The sequence below is a fragment of the Hippichthys cyanospilos genome, chromosome 15, assembly GCF_059441005.1.
Source record: "Hippichthys cyanospilos isolate Australia breed blue-spotted pipefish chromosome 15, RoL_Hcya_1.0, whole genome shotgun sequence".
NCBI lineage: Eukaryota > Metazoa > Chordata > Actinopteri > Syngnathiformes > Syngnathidae > Hippichthys > Hippichthys cyanospilos.
In genome coordinates, this window is record NC_142383.1 from 521,529 (window position 1) to 546,037 (window position 24,509).

General features: G+C 41.5%; 1 pseudogene; it reads right to left on the reverse strand.

Annotated features, from left to right (window-relative positions):
• Positions 1-4,062: 4,062 nt before the first annotated feature.
• On the reverse strand, positions 4,063-10,813 carry LOC148411284 (uncharacterized; annotated as a pseudogene).
• Positions 10,814-24,509: the final 13,696 nt, after the last annotated feature.

Consider the following 24,509-nt stretch of genomic DNA (forward strand, 5'->3'; position numbering starts at 1 on the left):
TGTATGGGTCTGAAAGACTTAAGTGTGTTTCAGGTGACATGGTTTTTGTCTGAACATATCTTTGAAAAGTGTGTGTTCTGATGTCCCTATATCGCTGTTGTCAGAGATGCCCTGTGCATTTCTGACAAGAGGAAATATGGGAACATCTGAAGACACATTCTAGGGATAGATCCAGAAGAAAATCATGTCAAGTGAAACACACTCAAGATGTTCTGACCCAAGCCATATGAGGACCTGACGACTGAACACATGCAGAGTCCATGTTAACTGACTTCTAACTTCTACTATTGTTGTCAAAGATAGGTGTAAACAATTTAACAGATAAGAAGTGATACAATGTATAAACCTTTTGGAAGGATGAAGTGGATCCCTAAACCTCTTCTAGGTTTTGGCGAGCTTCAGTCCAGATTTCAGCAGGAGATGTCTACAACATAGAAAGAAAACATTGTCAGAATAATTCTGTACTGTGAATCCTGTCAAGTTAATAAAACTCCAAACACATTTTCCCTAATACATCATTTGGGAAGGAATTGGGCTAAGTATTCCAACAAATATCAAGTCAACAGAAACACACTCAAGGCTTTCTGATACTCAATGGCTAGGGCACTTGTAAGTCAAGGCATCACCGCTTTTTAAAAAAATCCTCAGTTTAACTTCCTATAGAAAATGTCCACCTGAACCACCACAATGGGCTCTTCTCAACGCAGAGGATCAGCGACTCGACACTGAGTCCCTCCCGGATGACAGAGCTACTCACCGTGTCTCTCAGGGAGAGCCCGGACACCCTGCTGAGGGAACTTATTCGGCCGCTAGTATCAGGGATCTTTTTCATTCCGGTTACGATCCACGTCTCTTGACCTTAGGTGAGGGCAGGAATATAGATCGACCAGTATGTAGAGAGCTATGCCCTTCGGCTTAGGTCTTTCTTTACCACAACAGACCGATAGAGACTGTTTACAGCAGACGCAGCACCAATCCATCCATCTGTCAATCTTCCATTCCATCCTACCCTCACTAATGAATAAGACCCCAAGATACTTGAACTCCTCCACTTGGGGCAAGACCTCATCCCCTTCCTGGAGAAGGCTTTCCACCCTTTTCCAACTAAGGATCATGGTCTCAGAATTATAGGTGCTGATCTTCATTTGAGCCACTTCACTCTTGGCTGTGAATTGCTCCAGTGAAAGTTGGAGGTCACGGCCTGAAGAAGCCAACAGCACCACATCATCCGCAAATAGCAAAGATGTAATACTGTGGCTCCCAAACCGGATTCCCTCAATGCTTCGGCTGTGCCTAGAGATTCTGTCCATAAAAGTAATTAACAGAATCGGTGACAAAGGGCAGCCTTGGCAGAGTCCAACCCTCACTGGAAATGGATTCAACTTACTGCCAGAAATGAGGACCAAACTCTGACATCGGTGAAACCAAGGGGTTTGGTACCCTATACTCCTGGGGCACCCCCCACAGAACTCCCCGGGGAGCATAGCCTTCTCCATGTCCACAAAAGACATGTAGACTGGATGGGCAAACTCCCATGAACCCAGGAGGATCCTGCCGAAGGTGAGGAGTGTGATCCCTCTATAGTTGGAACACACCCTCTGGTCTCCACCTTCTTAAAAGGAGGACCACATCATGTCAGATTAACTCCCCACGATACTCTACCACAAAGGATCATTTTTCAATTGGTTCACAGGCAAATACACCACATCCTAGGACACAAAAGTTCATACTTACGTCTCAAATAATAAATTGAGTAAGTCTCCAAATGAGACTTACGAGCACTAGGTAATCAGATATTTTCAAATACATTTAGCGTGTTTTTTTCCCCCAGACCAGTAATCAGATTAATTTGCTCCTCCAGTTAATTGTGTTTCAGTAAAAAACACCGTTTACGATTTGCACCTTTATCCTAAATGCAGACATCTGATGGGCAGTTCAAATTGTGTAAAAAATTGTGGATTTTTCAGCCATTACAGCTTTCTACAACCAGATGAAAGATGTGAAAGTGTGAGATTCAAGACATCTCATTTCACCCAATCACAATTAAGTACATGGTTGCCTAAGATATTTACATGTTGATGCAAATGATTAACAGAGTTGAGAATTGAAAGGCATTTGCTCTTGAAAAAGAGGTACAGTACTTCAATGAATTTTCTTCTACAATATAATCACTATAAAATTAATAACACTATAGTTTATCATGATAGTTATTACCAAAATATAATATGCTAAAAAGGCTTCTTGGCAGCTTTGGTCATTTTTATGTGCAACCATAAGAATTATTTTATACACAGCATACTGTACCTTTATAGTCATTTATCCACTGGACTCGAAAGCAAGGCTTGTCGACTCCAGATAAAATAAAATGAGCAGCCTCCGATTCAAGACTAAATCTTGTTCGTCTTTGTGGCATGATCTTCAGATGGGTGCATAGTTATTAACCAGTAAATCTATAATAAAAATAAGTGAAAAACGGTCATTTTGACACACACACAAAAATACATAAGATACCAGTACTCATATTGGATGAAACAGGACCCAAGCAATGAGATTCTAATTTTGCCTTGGATCATAAAACATTGTAAATTGTGTTTAATTTATATTAACAGAATTTTACCTAGACAAAAAGGCCAACAAAGACAAATTCTGTATTGATTTTTGTTTTTAAAATAGGCTATCTGTACTGACTAATTGATATCAAAGTTATGATTCAAGAAAACATATTTGTGGTGAAATAAAGTGCATGCATAGTTTGAAAAACCTGTACTGTTGTTGGGGATGCAAAGGTCTTCCAAAACCGTCGTTGCGGCACCACGTGTCTACATTACTTTAAGCTAATTAACAAGCTATCTAGCAAGCTACATAATTAAACTGCTGGCTGGTTGGACTGCTCGCGAGCTAGCAGTCTAATTTCGTGACAATACTTGTGGCCATTTTTAACATTCAACAAAAACAATTTCAACTCTTTGATAAATGAAGGAAACGTAAGCACTTACCATTTATTATGCAGCCATTTATAGTCCGATATGGTCGTGCTTGTTTTAGAGATTGTACGATCAGCATGTGACTGCAGGCCTGGCTTGGCTGCTTCAAATGTTGAGTAGTGTGTAAGTCATTGTAAAAAAACGTGACATAACCTGCACGGGAAAGTGTGTGAGCTGTGTTTGGAAATCATTCCATATGAGGAAATGCAAAATCACCACAAAATCATCACAAAATCACCACAATGGAAATTGGAATTCAGTGACACCATAGGGAGGCTCCAGTCCTGTGAAAAAAAACTCATTAAACACAGTGGATAAACTGCCTAATGCTAAAAACCCCGAACAGGTGTTCCAACAGTAAAAGAAGGTCACGGCCCAAAATGTGGTCGAGAGGGCGCTGGTCCTCGCCAAGGGATCACAGGAGTGGACGGCTGGGTCACGAAGCACTCGTTGTCATGTCAGGCAAGCGCCACTCCAACGTGAAGGCACAGTGGAAACAACCAAAACAGAGCAGCAGTGCCTAAAATGTTGAGTAAAGAAATACAAGAATTGATCACACTCCAATCGTATTAATAAAAACGGTTGACTATAAACTTTCGAGGCAGTAATTTAAGTCATGGGATAAATGGGAAAACAGCCAATCAGCTGTGGAGCCAACCCATCTATGATGCAGACCACGCTGGATTCACTGCACAATGCCACTAAGATCCTTACATTAACAATAGCCTAGGATAAAACCCAATACATAGACTATCAGATAACATAATGCAAATGGAGGCAGCTGACCAACATTACCATTACCATGAAGCACACAAACGGAGGAACTCCGGAAGGGAGTGGACCTCTAAAAAATGCAGAAATAACCTGTGTTACTGGGCCAGAAGAATTTGTCATGTGACTTGCCGATATCCAATAAGCTCTTGGAAGATGCATGAAGGTGCATGTTGGAATGTTGACTGGCAGTTGACTGCTGTCCGGCGTAGTGCCATGCCAGTGGCGCTGTTTTGTTGAAAGGATCGGTGCCGGTCGGCGCTCAGGAGACAAAGACAACACTCAACAAAAGACCAACGTTCCCAAATGCTATTTAGCCCAAACAACTGGCATATTTATTTTGACCAAATGCAAGTTCTCAAATAGTTGACATTGCGTGAAATCATCATATGAGCCTCTTACCTATGCCGAGAAGGTGGAGAGCCAACACCCAAGTAGAGCTCCGCTTGTCAACCGGCTGGGCGTCCGTACGTAACCCGCAGCAGACTCTACTTGTTTGTACTCTGCATCTCTCTTTTGTATTTTTTAGTTGCGTACGCGAGGAAGGGCGGGTGGCCTACCCGTCCGCCCTGGCGGCGCAACACCTGTTTCCCGATTTGATATTGACACTTAAGTGTGTCCTTCAAGCTCTGAAAAACATCTTGCTCAAAAACATCTTGTACAATAATATCTGTCAACTTCCCACGACAATGTTCTTCTTTGTTATGGGAACAAGACAGTAAAGCGGTCAAATGTCCTGACCAAAAACAAGTTAGTGAAAAACAGCATATATAACCATGGTTGCACAATATATTTGGGTTTTCAACGGCTATGGGAAGCATCACTAATTACAATTCCTCTCATTCCACTCTTGAGGCTTCACATATTAGTTGATATACCCGTCAAACGTTGATGGTAACACTATTTCATTTCCCGTATGTTCAAAAATATCATGAAAGAACATGGACCATACTTCCTGCAACGTTAGGTTTCGGTGAATATATTGATGTGTTAAATATCCTTGCCATCTAGCATAAATGTATACATGAGTGGGATGAGGCGTCAACTTAACAGTGTAGATCTCGACACCAAAGTGTCCGTTGCGTATGTCAAGGTGTACAATCATCTCATGCGTTGCATAATCACCCACTCCACCTCAGCTCGGATACGTCTTACATAGATACACGTTAGCAGGTTACATATTGATAGCAATACTATTACAATAACCAACAGAATCAGAGGGGGCACCAAAGTCCTCCTAGCAGTGACCGACATCCCTGAAAAGATGTCCCACCAGTGATGGGCTGAGGACTGTTGTACTATTTTAGCAGCATGTTGTACCCGTCCGCTGGCTACCAATGTGGACACCATGAGTTTGGAGATGTTAGACGTATGTGATTGTATAATTTCCTGAACTTCAGTGGACTGTTCCAATGCACATTTGAAACGCTCCAGTGAGAGGTTCCAGGGATTCTTTAGTACATCCCATTGCACTTGTGTCAGCCGATTAGACACAGAGTAATTCGTCAAACGATACGTCTGGTTTCCCCAATGCCATAGGTGCACATTATATAGGCAACCAACGAAAGGAACCGATGGTACTTGTGAATGATTTTGCATTGTTGCCACACATAGAGCATGTAGTCCAATTTGCCACAACATCTCCCTTCGTGGCTCCCTAGTCCAATCACAAAGTACAACCTCTGAGTCGGTTAAACATGGATTACTGTATCCCTGTTGTAATGTACACGCCATTCCTCTGTCTGTTTCGTCACACATTTTCATCTCATAAGTCATATTTGTTACCACATCCATCCACTCTCCATCCAGATGTAAAAACCAAAACCCTGTAGCAGTAATCACTGGTAATACTTGATACTTACATATCGTTATAACAGTAGACACATTGTACTGAGTCCAATACCCAGTACAATACGTACTGTTGCACTTCGTTCGCTCCGAATATAACTGTAACCAAAATTTGCTACTAATATTCCAAATCCGTCTCCATTCGTTATAATTTCTCGTTGTCATTATTCTCTGGAATCGCTCTTTTTGAGCTTCCGCATGTATCATTTGCAATTCACCGGTTGTCCAATTACCTATATGTGATCAATTATTTAACGCATCATACGTTTCATTCCATAATTTTGACTCCCATGTAAATGCCTTTTTCCAAACATTTGTGTTTTCCAATTGCCCTACCATAACTTTTGGAAGCCATACCCCTACCTGATGTATAGCCTCTGACGCATGTTGCCCTGTGTTAAATAACATTGTTCTAGTTACTTCATTATCTGCAGCATTAGCCACACCATACAGTGTTCCCGTTCCTCCTAAGAAAATATCATACCAAGCTCTACGTTTTCGTGTGCAGTGTGGTATATCGGGGAATTTTATTTCCCAGTACACTCGGGTCTTAACCCTAGCTTGTGCCATGTGTGTACAGGTGTCCAATATTGGTGCTATGTGTGTTCTTGTAGCATTAGGTTTCCCAGGTATCACCCATATTACATACAAAAATGTGTTCCGTCCCGAAATTTCAGTGTTGTCATAGAAAAACTGGGTTTTTTCTACGGTAATTGTCCACCTCGTCCCGTTATGCTCATTGCAGTCCCTGGTCATCCTGTTGAAGTGGCACATGGGTACCACTGTAGTGACGGTTAAGTTGCATCCTTGTTCCATCACCGGGATGTCCCTTCCTGCAAGGCACTTTCTGCATTTCCACATCTGATAATTGCTGGTGACGTTTACCACGTAGCAGGCGTGGTAAGCTGGACAGGTGTAGTTTCCTTGAGTACGGTCCCGGGTACTGCTTTTCCATCTTATGTGGAACCGCTGGATCTGCTCCAATTTGTCACTCTCCGTCATTGCGCAGCAAAGTTGGACCGTGGCACCAAGGACAAGGATACATGTGACCCAGCAGAAGACACTGTCACCTCTTGGGCCCTCAATCTTCCTTGGTCCGGCTATGGCGCCTCTCCAATGATGGTTTTCCAATCAGCAAACACCACCGCGGCATCTGTATTACGACAAATAGTGCATACTACAAACATATGATTAATTCTCTCTTGTATAACATTTTGGCACCGGTACATTTATCCATTTTTCCACTCTAGGATATAAGACGCTCACAGTAGCATCTTGCCCTTGAGCTATAATTTCTGCTGGTCGGGGAGGACCGTCTGGCTGTTTTACCCAAACTTCTTTCGAATGAATTTTCCACCCTGTGGCATGCCATGTGGGCATCCACATAAGAAGCCCCTGGGCTACTGACCACGAATCTGTAAATATGCAGAGTCCTTGCGGCCCTCCTTGCATAATTACCATGTGTACAGCTTTCAAGTCAGCCCATTGACTACTCTTTTCTTCTACTACTCCACTCTCAACTGAATAATCAATTTATCTAATCTCTGAGTGTTGGATATCACTCACGTCTACATTTTTGTTTATAATATAATTCCATCCAGCCCTGCAACCCTTCTCAGTTGCTGTCAATATGTTCAAACCGTTTATCCATTATCTACCATAATGCGATTTGTTTAAAAAAAAAAAAAAAAAAAAACGCTTACAAACTATACTATAACAAACAATTAACATATCAACTGGTTCATCCTCCTTTTGCACAGTTGAATCTATTTTACCATAAAATCTGATCCTATCATGCTAATCTCTCCAAACAACCATTACACATAAAGCATCGATCTTCCACCTTCTAAATTCATATCTTGTAAGGCGCCAGGCTTTCCTCAGCATTTGCGTACCCCTTTTCCCTTTTTTTTTTTTTTTGAACAGGGCCAGTATACAAAAACAATTCTGCCCTCTCTGCCTCCCTCTGTCTCAACATGCAAAATTTACCACTTGGATCATGAAATACAACTCCCCATCACACATCCATGCAGACCTCTATACAAGTGTGGTTGGCAGAGAAGGGTCACATTTCTGCCTTCAGAAAGTGGAAAATAAATTACAAAATAAGTCGCAATTGCTGTAAAAAAAAAAAAGGGGGGGGGGGCAGAGGCCCCTGATTGCCACCCCTGCTCTCCACGCCCCTGCCCCGTCCCGTTAGCTGCAATTCTCGCAAGCAGCCCTGTTTGATGTCCACTTGACTGTCTTATTTTCTCTGCAAGTCATTTAGTGGCCGTTGCCACTTCCAAATTCAACTTTTTCTCTTTTATCGATTTTGCTATTTGAAATTTTTCTTCAGCTTTGTTCTACCAAATTCAGTGGTCTCTATCAATTTGCCAATTTCAAATATTTTCCACTTTGAAGAACAACAACAGCAACAACAACAACAAAACCAACTCTAGCAACAACGACAATTCTCACAATTATGACAACAACAATAACAGCAACACATGCAGCAAACTGTGTGAACATTTCAACAGAGCAAGCTTCACAGGCTTACACTCACAATCACTTCTCATTTTCATACCACAGCCTCCCAAGCTGGCTATCATACAACAACATGCCTACATATTATTAAACTACGAAAACACAACATCTACAATCACTTCAACATCATCTAGCTATCCACCCCTGGCATAGCCTCACATATAACACATCAACTTTGTGTATTTTATTTGTGTTTCAACCACTAATTATTCATTGCCAGTTAATCTAGCATTCGAAAACATCCTAATTTTTAATTCAGTCTCAACTGATCCCATAATACATTTTTCCATTTTCCTCATTTCACCTGTGTGCTGAAAATCAACCCCGCGAATAGACCAGTTCCTGCCCACAAACCTCAGGTTTGAAACCATCTCAAATCTGTCACCTTGACTTTCAACTATACAAACTAAATAAAACATGATCTAACAGTGTCTTTTAGCCACATTTCAACCAATATCGTCTATCTCCAACAATCCAACATATGAACATGCAACACACCAACAGTTACACACCAGCAAACTGACAAATACACACGCAGATCCACATCACGCAACATGCAGTTTACAACGTATATGCAGACTTTATTAAGCACGTACAAGACACATTTTTGCGCACACCATTTCAAATGGCATCACTCCTTTGGCTTCCTATCAACCCTCAGTACTCAGATGTGGAGCTGAGACCCAGTCCCGAAAAGGGTCTTGCTGCCGTGGCCACGGTCTTGCCTGGTTGTCAACTCCGCCTCTGAAAACCTCAGGTGTCTGGGCTCAAGAATATGGTGGTAAACTCAGGCACAAATTGTTGGTGTCTGCCTTCCACCGCTAATCTGGGTCTCCTGTCTAGCTGTGTTAGTTGCCGACAGGTTGGTGGCTGCAGTCAAATCATCATCTCCCCAAACATCCCCGTTCCACTCCTCCGAATTCCACTGCGCTGATAGCCCAATAGTAAATGAACGGGTTTGCGCTTGTTCTATTTTACAAAATTTCTTCTTTCGCCCTCTTCGCGCTACTCGGGAGATATGCATTACAACTTTTTCCGTTATACTCTGCATTTTTGCCAAATTCTTCTTTAATTTTTTCACTATAACCTCTAACTGGATAACCTCTTGCCCCTTTTGATTTTCTGCGCTTCTAACTTTATCCAATTCCAACACGCAATTTTTCCAAGCTTCCGCACACCTCCACAACATCTGCAGCGTGCCTTCCAGCGGAGCACGAGCATTCACTTCCACCCGCTTCAACATATCACACAATGCCAGCGGAGTGGCGGCGGGATTCCAAGCTTCCGCACACATCCAAAACATCTGCAGCGTGCCTCCCAGCGGAGCACGAGCATTCACTTCCACCCGCTTCAACATATCACACAATGCCAGCGGAGTGGCGGCGGGATTCACTCCTGTCCACGGTCCAGGGCGTCCCCCACGCTCCCGTAAGACAGCTTCTACTTCTCGGAAAGTGGTGCCTTCCCACCCGGGCACCACCTCCTCCTCTGGTGCCACTTCCGCACCCTTATTTCTCTTTCTAAAACAACGCATTCTGTTTTTATCTCCTGCGCGTAGCCCGCACAATCCTGCCGACAACGCCAAAAATGTTTTGCTGAAAGGATCGGTGCCGGTCGGCGCTCAGGAGACAAAGACAACACTCAACAAAAGGCCAACGTTCCCAAATGCTATTTAGCCCAAACAACTGGCATATTTATTTTGACCAAATGCAAGTTCTCAAATAGTTGACATTGCGTGAAATCATCATATGAGCCTCTTACCTATGCCGAGAAGGTGGAGAGCCAACACCCAAGTAGAGCTCCGCTTGTCAACCGGCTGGGCGTCCGTACGCAACCCGCAGCAGACTCTACTTGTTTGTACTCTGCATCTCTCTTTTGTATTTTTTAGTTGCGTACGCGAGGAAGGGCGGGTGGCCTACCCGTCCGCCCTGGCGGCGCAACACCTGTTTCCCGATTTGATATTGACACTTAAGTGTGTCCTTCAGGCTCTGAAAAACATCTTGCTCAAAAACATCTTGTACAATAATATCTGTCAACTTCCCACGACAATGTTCTTCTTTGTTATGGGAACAAGACAGTAAAGCGGTCAAATGTCCTGACCAAAAACAAGTTAGTGAAAAACAGCATATATAACCATGGTTGCACAATATATTTGGGTTTTCAACGGCTATGGGAAGCATCACTAATTACAATTCCTCTCAGGCGCCTTGCCTGCCCGCTGGTAACTTTGGTTCAGGAAGTCCACTCGTTCATACAGTCGCAGCAGCCTCAGGCCTCAACACCAACCAATCACCATCGTCTTGGACTTCATCTTTCAACTATGGCTCGTCCAACAAAGAAAAAGGTAACATTTGGTGCATCAACTCCTACCACAGCCTTAATCAGTGTCCGATGGACAAGTTTGACCTTAGTCTGATCACACTATAGCCAGGGGCTATTGTGTACACAGAGCCACCTCCCTTTGGTGCCTTAAGAATCTTGTACACAATTGAGCCCCATTGGTCATGGATCTTATGGCGCCCTTACAGGCCAACATTACATAATAAAACAAGTGGTCTCGTCTGGTGTTCCCGGTTCCATTTATGGACACCCCCACCAATTGGCTCTTGAATATGGACCAACAAGTAGTCAACCGGAATCCTTGCTTCCTGTCCAAACATATGGAGGAAAGGGGATTCACTGGTTGTCTGATGTGGGGTGGTGTTGTATGAGAACAGCAACTGCGGCTTTTCTGTAACCGGCAGCGTACGTAACAGGTTGTGAAGCGTACGATTAAATACAAAGCAGGCTGAGTATGGGGACGTCATGACCTAACTTTCCAAGAAAGGTCTCCGTCCGTCTCAGCTTTTCCTGGCAAAGCTTCGAATCACATATCTGGATGGCGAGAAGCGTTGGCTTTCTTCAGTTTTCGAGGCTGTTGAGTTGATCAAGTCCACAGATGGGAATCAATGTACCGTTGAGAAGGGTCACAGTTTTTGGTTTGCGACCTATTCTGTTTTGATTTTGGGGTGTTATGAGACAGCAAGTGTAAAGTGTGTGTGAATGTGCTAGCGTGCATGTGTGTTCCCTGTCCCTCTTGTTTTTTCTTTTCTTTTTTTTTATTATTGTCATAGTTGTCATTTTTCTTGTTCAATGGCAATTTTATGAACAGTAACCTCATCTTTGTTAGCTGGAATGTAAAGGGGCTAAACCATCCAGTGAAACGTAAAAAGGTGTTTACACGATTGAAACAGCTCAGGTCTGGGGTAATTTTCCTACAGGAAACACACCTGGGGGATCAAGATCATTGGCGGTTGGGGAAATGTTTCCCCAGGCAGTACTTTCATTCTAAATTCAGTGCAAAAGCCAGAGGTGCAGCTATTTTGATTGATCAAAACATACCTTTTGTACATTCCAATGTTATTTTTGATAATAATGCACGATTTATTATTGACTCAGGTAGGCTGGGTCATAAACTTGTGGCATTGGTCAATATTTATGCACCCAATTTTTACAATGTTCAATTTTTTCAAAGTGGTTTTTCTAAGTTACGGTAAACTCGCATACTTTAATTTTGGGGGGAGATTTTATTTGTATTATGGATGCTTCATTGGATTGCTCCTCCTCCATTACGGCCAGCCCGAACAAATCAGCTTTGTACTTTAAATCTTTCCTTCAGGACTTTAGTGTCACTGACCCATATCGCTTCTTGTATCCAAATGGTAGGGACTACTCTTTCTTTTCTCATGTACATCACACTTACACTCGTATCTACTACTTTTTTATTGTTGCTTTCAAATCTCGGATGTTGCAGATATGAAAGTATCATAATTTCAGATCACACCCATCTTGTTCTTGATATGTTGCTGCTGGAGTGCAATAGGCCCAGAAGACGTTGGAGACTAGATCCATTGTTGCTTATGGATGAGGAATTCGTTACAGCTATCTCCTCCAAAATAAAACTTACGAAAATAGAATGCCAGGTATATCCTGCAATACCATTTGGGAGGCTATGAAGTATTTTCTCAGAGGGTAAATCATTTCTTTTGCATCATTTAAGAGGAAAATCATGATGCAGAAACAGAAGGACCTTTCCAATCAAATCCTGGATATAGACAGACAATATGCCGGATCGGCATCTTCCTCTCTGTATAAAGAAAGGTTGAGGCTGCAGACTGAATTTAATATAAGTTCTACTCGTCAAGTTGAAGGTTGTTTGATGAGGGCTATAAGTGTTTTTTATGATTACGGGGTGAAGACTGGTAAAAATTTTTCCAGTCAACTACGTGGAGTTAGAGTAAGACAATTGATACTGGATACAACAACTGATGGTGGTGACATCTCATCTGACCCTAAAATAATTAATGACCAATTCAAAACATTCTACTCGAAGTTATACACACCTGAATCCACTGTGGGTGTGGGTGATATGGAAGAATTTTTTTGGTAATCTTGGCATTCCTTCACTCTCTCTGGATTTGAAGCAGGCTCTTGAAGACCCTATTTCGCAGGAAAGAATTAAAGCTGCTATAGCATCCATGCAGTCTGCGAAGGCGCCGGGGCCAGCCGGGTTTTCGATTGACTTCTTTAAAACATTTTCCAAGGATCTTTCGCCCCTTTCTACTTTTAGTTTTCACTGAGTCGCTGGAGACCAATGCCCTCCCCCCTATGTGCAATAAGGCTTGCATTTCTTAGCTTCTAAAGAAGGATAAGAACCCATTGGACTGTTCCCCTTTAGGTCCGTATCATTATTAGGGCCCGAGCTGCGACCGCTGCAAGGTCCCTATTGTTATTCTCCGGATTATTATTATTACTATTATTATTATTATTATTATTATTATCGATATTATTATTGTTGTTAGGGCCCGAGCAGCGACCACTGCGGGGTCCCTATTGTTCCTGTCCAGATAATTATCAGGGCCCGGGCAGCGACCGCTGCGAGATCCCTATTGTTCCTGTCCAGATTATTATTATTATTAGGGCCCGAGCTGCGACCGCTAAGAGGTCCCTATTGTGCCTGTCCAGATTATTTTTATTATTAATAATAATAATAATATTAGGGCCCGAGCAGCGACCGCTGCGTGGTCCCTATTGTTCCTTTCCAGATTATTATTATTATTATTATTATTATTAGGGCCCGAGCAGCGACCGCTGCGAGGTCCCTATTGTTCCTGTCCAGATTATTATTATTATTATTAATATTATTCTCTGAACTGAATCGCATTTTTGAGAGCCTAAACATGCATGAAAAGTCACCAACATTTGCAAACTCATCAGGCCTGCTGTAAAATTTGGTATTTTAAGGTTTTCATTTATAAAATCTAAAATATTGATTTTTACCGCCACCTAGAGTCAAAAACTTCTCCCGGGTCATGGCCTGTTTCACCGAGAGCTATGATATTTTTTAGGCAAATATAGAAGTGAAAAAAAAAAAAAAATATATATATATATATATATATATATATATATAAAGTTATAGAACTTATACGAGTTATATATGCTATGATGAACAAAAACAGATCTGAATATTTTTATGTGCCTTTTTGGACCATTTTTTGATGTTTGCAGGTGGCAAATTCCTCTTAATAGCTCCTAAAAAATTAAGCCGATCAACTTTAAATTTGGCGTGCTCCATTATCAGGCTTTGGGCCACATTTGGCCAAAATTTCGTGAAGATTGGCCAACATAAATGATGGGGGCAGGGCTTTAAATTATATGTGTCAAATTTCCTTCGTCATGAGCAACATAAACCTTAATAACTCCAAAGCACAAGTTTCAAAAAATCTGAAACTTTACAAAAAAATTACTAGTAATGTCCTTAATATATCTAAATGATAAATTTTCAAATTAATTACAGCGCCACCTAGTTAGACAAAAATGTCAATTTTTAAATATTCATGTGTTGTGCAAAGCTCTTAAGAGGAAACTGACTGAAAATGTGTCCGAATAGTATCGAGGCTCACATTTTACGGCTTTGTAATAAAGGGGGTGGTCTGTATGCCACCTCAAAGTTGGAGTTTGCCCAAATCAGCAAAACTTTCTATAATTTAGGCCAGATGATCCTTGAAACGGCAGCCCCTTCCGACCTGTTTGACCAAGAGCTACGAAATTTTTTATGCATATGTAGGATCTCAAGACCTACAGAAACATTATCAAGCGCCATGTGTTAAGATGTACAGAACCAGAGTTATCAATTGTTGAATGTAGCATTTGGCCCGATTTTCTACATTATTCGGTACCGAAACCCTTGACCCGATCAACTTCACATTTGGTGTGCTCCATTATCTGACATAGGGAAACACTTGGGCAAAATTTCGTGAAGATCAGCTAACATATATGATGGGGGTGGGGCTTTAAAATACGTGTTTCAAACTCAAATTTCGTTCACTATGAGCAACAAAAACTCCAAACTCCAAACTAATAACTCCAATGTGCAAGCTTGAAATAATCTGAAACTTTACAAAAAATTTACTAGTCATTGCTTTAAAATATCTGCATGGTTGATTATAAAATTAATGATAGCGCCACCAAGTCACAGACAAAAATGTCATTTTTTAAACTTTCATGTGTTGTGCTAAGCCCGTCAGAGTAAATGTACTGAAAATTTGTCCGAATACTATCGAGACTTGGAGATTTAAGGTATCTAAATTTTATGACTTTTTGATAAAGGGGGTGGTCTGTATGCAACCCCAAAGTCGGTGTTTGCCCAAATAAACAAAATTTACTGTAATTGAGCCCATATGATACTAAAACGTCAGCCAGTTCCGACCTGTTTGACCTAGAGCTCCGAAATTTTTTATGCATATGTAATACCTTGAGACCTACAAAAACATCAAGAGCGCCATGTGTTAGGATGTACAGAACCAGAGTTATCAACTGTTGAATGTAGCATTTGGCCCAATTTTGTACATTTTTTGGTACCAAAACCCTTGACCCGATCAAATTCACATTTGACGTGCTCCATTATCTGACAGAGTGGCACAACTGGGCAAAATTTTGTCAAGATCGGCTAACAAATATGATGGGGGCGGGGCTTCAAAATACATGATTCAAATTTCCTTTGCCACCAATGACAAAAACCTTAGTATTTCAATTTTTGCACTGTGCAATTCCTGTTTGAGCAAATTAACTGAAAATTGGCCAGAATAGCGTTGAGGCATGAAACATGAAGGTTGGCAATTTTTTGCCAAGGGACGTGGCCATTACGTTGTCTCAAAGTTCGATGTCTCGCAAATACCAAAAAGTTTCTGTAATTGAACCCAGATGGTCTTATCTTTTCTAAAATTCATATGGTTGATGGGAGTCCAATGTAAAACACACCTAGTAACTGTTTTTTTGTCATACTGCGAGCGCCACCTAGGGGGAGCAAAAAATGTCATTGTAGTTGAAGGATTGCAGCTAAACCCAGTTGAATCGCCTCACAACTATCAACATGTGTAAGCATATGCTCGACCCTAAGACCTAAATAACAATCAAAGACAGCCATACACTAGGATGTAGAGAAAAAGAGTTACGGATTTTTGAATTTGCATATTTTATGCATTTATGGCCTCTTGTAAGTCTTACATTGCTGCCACCTTCTATTAAACTGTTGAAGCATCAATTTTAAATTACATTGTCATTTATACGTACCTTGTTGAGCCTGTCAGTAATATCACTGAAGTTTTTTCAGACAGGCCTTCAGACATGCTTAATTTCTTCCACCAAATATTACTTGTTTTGATAATGGCCGTGGCCTATTCATCAGTGCTCATTATGACCATTTATCGTAACAGTAAATGCTGATGTAGTTTGTCCCAAGTAATATCACTGAAGTTTTTTCAGACAGACCTTCAGACACGCTTAATTTCTTCCAAGTATTATGATGTTTTGATAATGGCCGTGGCCTATTCAAAAGTGCTTATTATGACCTTTTATCGTAACAGTAAATGTTGATGTAGTTTGTCCAAGATGATCTCATCTTCTCACGACTTCACATGTTGATTGAAAGTCAATTCCTACAGACATCAACAAACATATCCCATCGTAGTGCTACAATCACCTCGTGGCAGAAAATATATTACCAAGTTTGCGATTCCAATTACTTAGTTATGCCCGTTGGACAAATATTAATGAAAATTTTACCTTTTCTAGAACATTGACCTCTACAATTTGCCTGCATATGGCTGAATACATTCATACCCAAATTTGTTCATACCTCAAACTGTTCATCCTTAAACGTGCTCATGTCTGCGAGGGCCCGTTATATCTGCTTGCAGCTCTAGTTATTATGGCCTGAGCAGTGACCACTGCGAGGTCCTCCCTATTGTTCCTCTCCAGATTATTAGGGCCCGAGCAGCGACCGCTGCGAGGTCCCTACTGTTCCTCTCCGGATTATTATTATTATTATAATTCCTTCCAAGATTATTATTATTAGGGCCCGAGCAGTGACCACTGCGAGGTCCCTCTTGTTTTTCTCCAGACTATTATTATTATTATTATTATTATTAGGGCCCGAGCAGCTACCGCTGCGAGGTCCCTATTGTTCCTCTCCGGATTATTATTATTATTAGGGCCCAAGCAGCGACTGCTGCGAGGTCCCTATTGTTCCTCTCCGGATTATTAGGGCCCGAGCAGTGACCACTCCGAGGTCCCTAATGGTCCTCCCCATATTATTATTATTTTAGGGCCCGAGCAGCGACCGCTGCGAGATCCCTATTGTTCCTCTCCGCATTATTAGGGCCCGACCAGTGACCACTGCGAGGTCCCTATTGTTCCTCCCCAGATTATTATTATTATTATTATTATTATTATTATTACTATTATTATTATTAGGGCCCAAGCAGTGACCACTGTGAGGTCCCTATTGTTCCTCCCCAGATTATTACTGTTATTATTATTATTATTATTATTATTATTATTATTATTATTATTATTATTATTAGGGTCCGAGCAGCGACCGCTGCGAGGTCCCTATTGTTCCTCCCCAGATTATTATTATTATTAGGGCCTGAGCAGTGACCACTGCAAGGTCACTATTGTTCCTCCCCAGATTATTATTATTATTATTATTATTATTATTATTATTATTATTATTATTATTATTATTATTAGGGCCCGAGCAGTAACCACTGTGAGGTCCCAATTGTTCCTCCCCAGATTATTATTATTTTTTTTATTATTAATGTTATTATTATTATTATTATTATTATTATTATTATTGAGGCCCAAGCAGTGACCACTGCGAGGTCCCTATTGTTCCTCCCCAGATTATTATTATTATTATTATTATTATTATTGTTCTCCAAAGTAAATCGCAAATGTGAGGGCCTAAACATGCACGAAAAGTCAAAAAATTTGCACACTCATCGGGCTTGCTGTAAAATTAGGTATTTTGGTGTTTTCATACATAAAATCTAAGAAATTGATTTTTAGCGCCACCTAGAGTCGAACACTTTTCCGGGGTTACGGCCAGTTTCACCTAGAGCTTTGAATTTTTTTAGGCATATATAGCACTTCAAGACCTACAAAAAAGTTTTAGAACGCCATATGCTAGGATGTACAGAACCAGAGATATGAATTTTTTTATGTGCCTTTTTGGACCATTTTTGGTTGTTTGCAGGTAGCAAATTCTTCTTAATAGCTCCTAAACAATTAAGCCGATCAACTTTAAATTTGGCGTGCTCCATAATCACGCTTAGGGCCACGTTTGGGTGAAATTTCGTGAAGATCGGCCAGCATATATGATGGGGGCTGGGCTTTAAATTATGTGTGTCAAATTTCCTTCGCCATGAGCAACAAAAACCTTAATAACTCCAATGTGCAAGCTTCAAAAAATCTGCCACTTTACAGAAAATTTACTAGTTATGTCTTTAAAATATCTGCATGATAAATTTCAAAATTATTCACAGCGCCACCTAGTTACAGACAAAAATGTCATTTTTTAAACTTTCATGTATTGTGCAAAGCCCAAAAGAGTAAATGGACTGAAAATGTGTACAAATAACATCGGGACTTAGATAAAATGAGTTTTCAAATTTTACGGCTTTGTGATTATGGGGATGGTCTGTATGCCACCTCAAATTCGGAGTTTGCCCAAATCAGCAAAACTTGCTGTAATTTAGCCCAGATGATCCTTCAAATGGCAGCCCCTTCCGACCTGTTTGACCTAGAGCTACGAAATTTGTTATGCATATGTAGGACCTCAAGACCTACAAAAACATTATAGAGCGCCATATGTTAGGATGTACAAAACCAGAGTTATCAATTATTGAATGTAGCATTTGGCCCGATTTTGTACATTTTTCGGTACCGAAACCTTTGATCCAATCAACTTCACATTTGGCGTAACCCATTATTTGACATAGGGCCTGCAATCATTCGACTATAATGACATTTTTTGCTCCCACTAGGTGGCGCTCGCAGTACGACAAAAAAAAAAAAAAACAGTTTATTAGGTGTGTTATACATTGGACTCCCATCGACTATATGAAATTTTGAAAAGATAAGACCATCTTGGTTCAATTATAGAAACGTTTTCGGATTGGTGAGACATCGGAATTTGAGACGACGTAGCTACTGGTGAAAAGTTGTAAAATTGGAGAACCTTCATGTTCCATGCCTCAACGCTATTCTGGCACATTTTCAGTTAAATTGCTCACACAGGATATGCACAGTGCAAAAATTGGAATATTAAGGTTTTTGTCACTGGTGGCAAAGGAAATTTGAAGCAAATATTATGATATTTTAATAACTAATTGACAAACACTTAGCAGGCTAAAGAATAAAGCGGCATAATATTCATTCTATTCTTTGGCACCAGACAAAACCAATGAATGATGTGAACAACACTGCTCATGTCGAAATAATGGAGGACTTTTTGGATATGGAATCCCTGAAAGAAAAAGGGACTTATTGAACAGCTTATCAAAAGTTATACAGAGGCACAAACTATCTTCAAGTATGCTCGTCAACGTTACCACAGATGGATCACCAAATCTGACAGGAAAGACGTCGGGATGCTCAAGAGGTAATGTTCCTACACTGCATAATTCACCAGGAAGCACTATGTAAGCAATTTGCAGGTGACCACATTGCAAAACATGATAACTTTATTTGAGCAAGGGGACTTGTCTGGGAGATCAAACAATAATCAGTAGATTATTTCATTTTTGGAGCTACTTGAGAGTACTGACAATTTTCCAGAGCTGAATGACACAGATTGGTTTTGTGGGTAATGAATATTGTGAGTGATGAACACTTCAGATCTGCTCTGATAATTGCCACAACAGGATTACCTCAGCCCGGCTGTCAGATTTTAAAAGTCAATGTGGCTCCCAAGCCAAAATGTTTACCCTCCCCTGTGCTAGATGGTGCCAGCTGCCCAAAATAACTCCATGAGTAACGCTGGAGGGAAGAAAAAACGTTGCAGAGTAAGTTTGAGGGGAAGAGAGACATTCAACCAGGAGCCTTGAAATGGCTGCCATTATTGGTACTATTGGTCTCTTTGACGAGGGCTGGAGCAATGGAGCTTGTGCACAGAGCGCTTTTGAGTATTTCGTCACCGCTAATGGAATAGCGGATAAAATGTTTGTGCCCATTTTTCTAAGTGCGATGGGTCCCTAGACATTTAACTTGCTGCATAACTTGTTACAGCCGACCAAGCCAGGATCTTAAAGCTATGAGGAAATTGTGGCTAGACTAACTTGACATTTTTCACTCAAGCCTTTGACAGCGGAGAGATTCAGGAAGGTCAATCAATCAATCAATCAAATTTTATTTGTATAGCCCTAAATCACCGAAGTATCAAAGGGCTTCACAGATGAAAGGTCATGTGGAGACCTCTTTCGAAAAAAGAAGTTGCACAGAGACATCTTTTCAGTGTAAGGTACACAACAGCATCCCCTGTCAAAAGCTCCCAGAAGGGGAAGGAAAAACTCAAAAACCCCAATTAGGGGAAAAACAGAAACCTCCAGAAGGGACCACAGGTGGGAGGAGCCCCCTTCCAGGCCCACAGGTTGAAGTGGATGCTGCATGTACCAAAAACAGACATACACATAAACAATATACAGTAGATTACAGAAAACATATTGTGCAGTGATGTCTTGACAGCAGGCAAAGCCATTGGGCAGGAACCATCCCACATTCCAACCAAGTGGACCGCTGACGGCCAATCTCCTAACCCGCGATGGTCGATTAGCGCAGGACCAAATGGAGGTGGTCAAGTCAACCCTCACCATCTAGCTAGCCCCCTCTCCGAGCCGGAAGAGGGGGGCAGGAAAAAGAAAAAAAGATGAAAGCTGCAGACAGGCTCAATTAACTATATGCTTTTGAATATAAATGTGTTTTTAGTCGGGATTTAAAGATTTCTACTGAGGTGGCTGCACGAACTTCCATAGATAGGGCATTCCATAGTACTGGCGCGCGAATGGAAAATCCCTTTGATCCTGCAGACTTCTTTTTCGCCCGTGGGGTTGATAGCAGACCGGCATTTTGTGATCGAAGTTGTCGGGACGGAACATATGATGATACTAAGTCGACGAGATAGGAAGGAGCTAAACCGTGTAAAATTTTATAAGTAATTAACAGCACCTTAAAATCACACCTCACGTGTATTGGAAGCCAATGCAGGTCAGCTAGAATCGGAGTATTATGATCGAACTTTCTCGTCCTCGTCGATTGCTGCATTTTGTACAGACTGCAGGCTTTTCATGTAGTACATGGGAAGTCCAGAAAACAAAACGTTACAATAGTCTAGGCGTGACGTAACAAATGCATGAATTAAAGTTCTTGCATCGGTAAGAGAAAGAATAGGACGAATTTTAGCTATATTGCGAAGGTGGAAAAAACGGCATTCTTGTCATGTTATTAATATGTGTTCGAAAGGAGAGAGTTGAAACATGGTATTCTTAAGTGCTGGTGATGAGCAGGGCCAATAATTAACATCTCTGTTTTACTAGGGTTGAGAAGCAGATAATTGGAAGACATCCATTGTTTAATCTCGGCAAGGCAGGCCTCCAGTTTACTGCACTTGCACAGATCTGTTATTTTTAAAGACATATACAGTTGGGTATCATCAGCATAGCAATGAAAACTAATAGCATGTTTAAGTATAATATTGCCAAGAGGAATCATGTAGATGTTGAGCAGTAAGGGACCAAGTCCTGACCCCTAAAGGACACCATATGAGACGGAGAATGATTCGGAGATCGCATTGCCATAAGAGACACTATGCGTACTTCCCAGGATGTAAGATCTGAACCAAGAAAGTGCTGATCCCGAGATACCAACACATGATTTAAGACGTTCTATAAGAATATAATGATCAACAGTGTCAAATGCGGCACTAAGGTCAAGCAGTAATAATATTGATGAGATGTTGGAATCCATGGCTAAGAGAAGATCATTCGTCACTTTTACAAGGGCTGTCTCAGTTGAATGGTTGGCCCTAAAACCTGACTGAAGGAGTTCAAATCTATTGGTATCTATCATAAAATCGCTAAGCTGTTGTGCTACAACTTTCTCAAGAATTTTGGCAATAAATGGAAGGTGTGACACTGGCCTATAGTTAAAGAGATTTTCAGGATCTTGGTGAGGTTTCTTTAGTAATGGTTGAATGACGGCTGTCTTAATAGCTTTAGGTACAATGCCAGAGGAGAGTGACAGATTGATAATATTCAAGACAGATGACCCTAAGACCGAGAAAAAGTCTTTAACGAGTTTGCCTGGAAGCAGGTCGAGCATGCAGGACGTCGGCTTTGCTGCATTAACCAGGTGTGTGAGACACTCCAGGGATACTAAATCAAACAGGGTAACCAGACTTTCTTGAACCTGATTGTCCGAACTAGCATCAATAATCACAGCCGAGGGGGTAAGTGGCGTAACCTTTTTTATTTCATCCCTTATTAGCTGAATCCACTGAGTAAAGAATTGCATGAAATCGTGTGCTGATTGGAGGGAACTCTGATTAATCTGCTGCTGTTGCGTTAGCTGTGCTACCGTGTCAAAAAATATTTTGGGTTGTTTTTATTCAGACTAATCGTTTTGAAATAGTAATTTGTTTTTGCTTACCGAAGAGCCTCTTTATATTTCAGCAAGCTATCGCACCAGGCCTGACGAAAAACCTCGAGTTTAGTTGTTCGCCATTTACGCTCAAGTTGTCTACTTAACAATTTACATGTACACGTTTCATCCGTAAACCACGGGGTGTGCCGCTTCGGACGAGTTTTAAGTTTCAACGGCCCAATAGAGTTTAGGGAATTTAAAAGAACTGTTTTAAAATAATTCACGAGCTTATCAACTAAACCAGTGAAAGACGGAAAGGCAGCTGTTGCGGAAAGCAGTAATTCAGAAAGTGCAGCAGTGGTTGATGGGTTAATATCACGGCTCTTAAAGCCTTGGTTGTAGACAATAAGACCACACTGAGTTTGGAATTCAAATGTTATAAGATAATGATCAGACAGCGTTAGTATACGGTAAAATTGTGACATTTGAGGCAGTTAGGCCATGGGTTAACACTTAGTCTAAGATATTACCATTCCGGTGTGTCACTGCTTTTATTATTTGTGTCAAACTAAATGCATCATTTATTGCTTGCATCTGCAAAAAGCTCCTGCAGATGTTCTACCAGACTGTTGTGGCGAGCGCCCTCCTCTACGCAGTAGTGTGCTGGGGAGGCAGCACTAAGAAGAAGGACGCCTCGCGTCTGGATAAACTGGTGAGGAAGGCGGGCTCGGTTGTGGGCACAGAGCTGGACAGTCTGACAACTGTGGCTGAGCGACGAGCACTAAACAAGCTGCTATCAATCATGGACAATCCAACACATCCACTACACAGCATCATCTACAGACAGAGGAGCTGCTTCAGTGACAGATTGCTGTCACTGTCCTGCTCCACGGACAGGCTGAGGAGATCATTCCTCCCCCATGCCATGAGGCTCTTCAACTCCAGCGGGGCAGTAAAAGCTCACATTAAACTCTAAACCTCATACTCTGCACTGCACTATTCACTTTATACAAGCACCTTAATTATACTTGCACTAGACTCCAACGATTCACACTATTCTGTTTACACTGTTAACAAGCACCTTAAGTATACTTCTGTACTGGACTTATGTGTATCTTTGTGTATTTTATTTCTCATATTTTATATCTCGACTTGAGGATACTGCTGGAAATGTGAATTTCCCTACGGGGATGAATAAAGTATCTATCTATCTATCTATCTATCTATCTATCTATCTATCTATCTATCTATCTATCTATCTACAATAAGTGGCTCCAATGGGGAGTTCATATGAATATTCAAGATTTTTATGGCCGGGGCTTGGTTTGTATTTTGAGTAATTAAAACCTCATCGCAATGTTAATAAAGTAGGAATTCGATTGTTGACGGCTACAGCACACATATTAATATTAATATTTCGCCGAGGTACTATGTCTCTAGTCTTACCAGATAAGGAGGCACAGCTATTTTCCTTAATCAACACCACCTCAGCAGAAATCTTATCACTAGGGCATTCAGCATTAGGTATTGAAACATTGTGTAGATTGCAGTGACCTAGACTAAGTATGCTTTGTGTGTTGTAGCAGTCGAGCCTAGTGCCGGTTAATTCTAGCCTTAACGACTCCACACCCGTTGTAGCAGGCTCGCTACTCGCCTGGGACCCGACATGCTCTAATGTGAGAAGTTATGGAAGGCTCAAACAGTAACCTATGTTTCTAGGAAGAGTGATGGCGCCTGCCCAGTTCGGGTGAAGGCCATCCATCTTTAGCAGGTCGGGCTGGCCCCAGAAAGAGGGCCAATTATCTACAGACTGGAAACCCTGCTCTCTACAGAAACAAGCCATCCACCGGTTAAGCGAGAATAATCTGCTAAACCTCTCATCCTTGCCTCTCGCAGGCAGAGGGCCAGAGACAATAACTCGATGCCGACTCATCCTTCTAGCGAGATTACAAATCCTAGCTATGTTCTTCTTTGTAATCTCAGACTGCCTCATTCTAGTATTGTTGGAGCCGACATGTATCACTATGTCCGAGTAACCAGTGTTGTTTGCACTAAATTGGTGTCTAGGCCTCTTGCGTGTCAGCTCCCTAAGATTACCTTCAATGCCGGATGCTCTGGCATTTTAAGCTTGATGTTACGGGTGATGAGTCCCCTATAACTAATGTGCGAGAGCCAGTAGACTGAGATGGAGTGTGCCTATCGAGGGGGCTAAAACGATTATGCATCCAAACAGGCTCACCGCGGCTAGCAGGCTTCTTAGGGCTAATGCTAGCCGGACTAGCGGGTAGGCTACGACCCGCACTAGCCGACGCTTGCGGCATTGCGGGAGGGCTCCGGCCCTCACTGTCACTATCAGATGTGTCCGTCTGATCTACGATTATCAGATTACTCTATTCTAGCTGACAGACACGGCCCTCT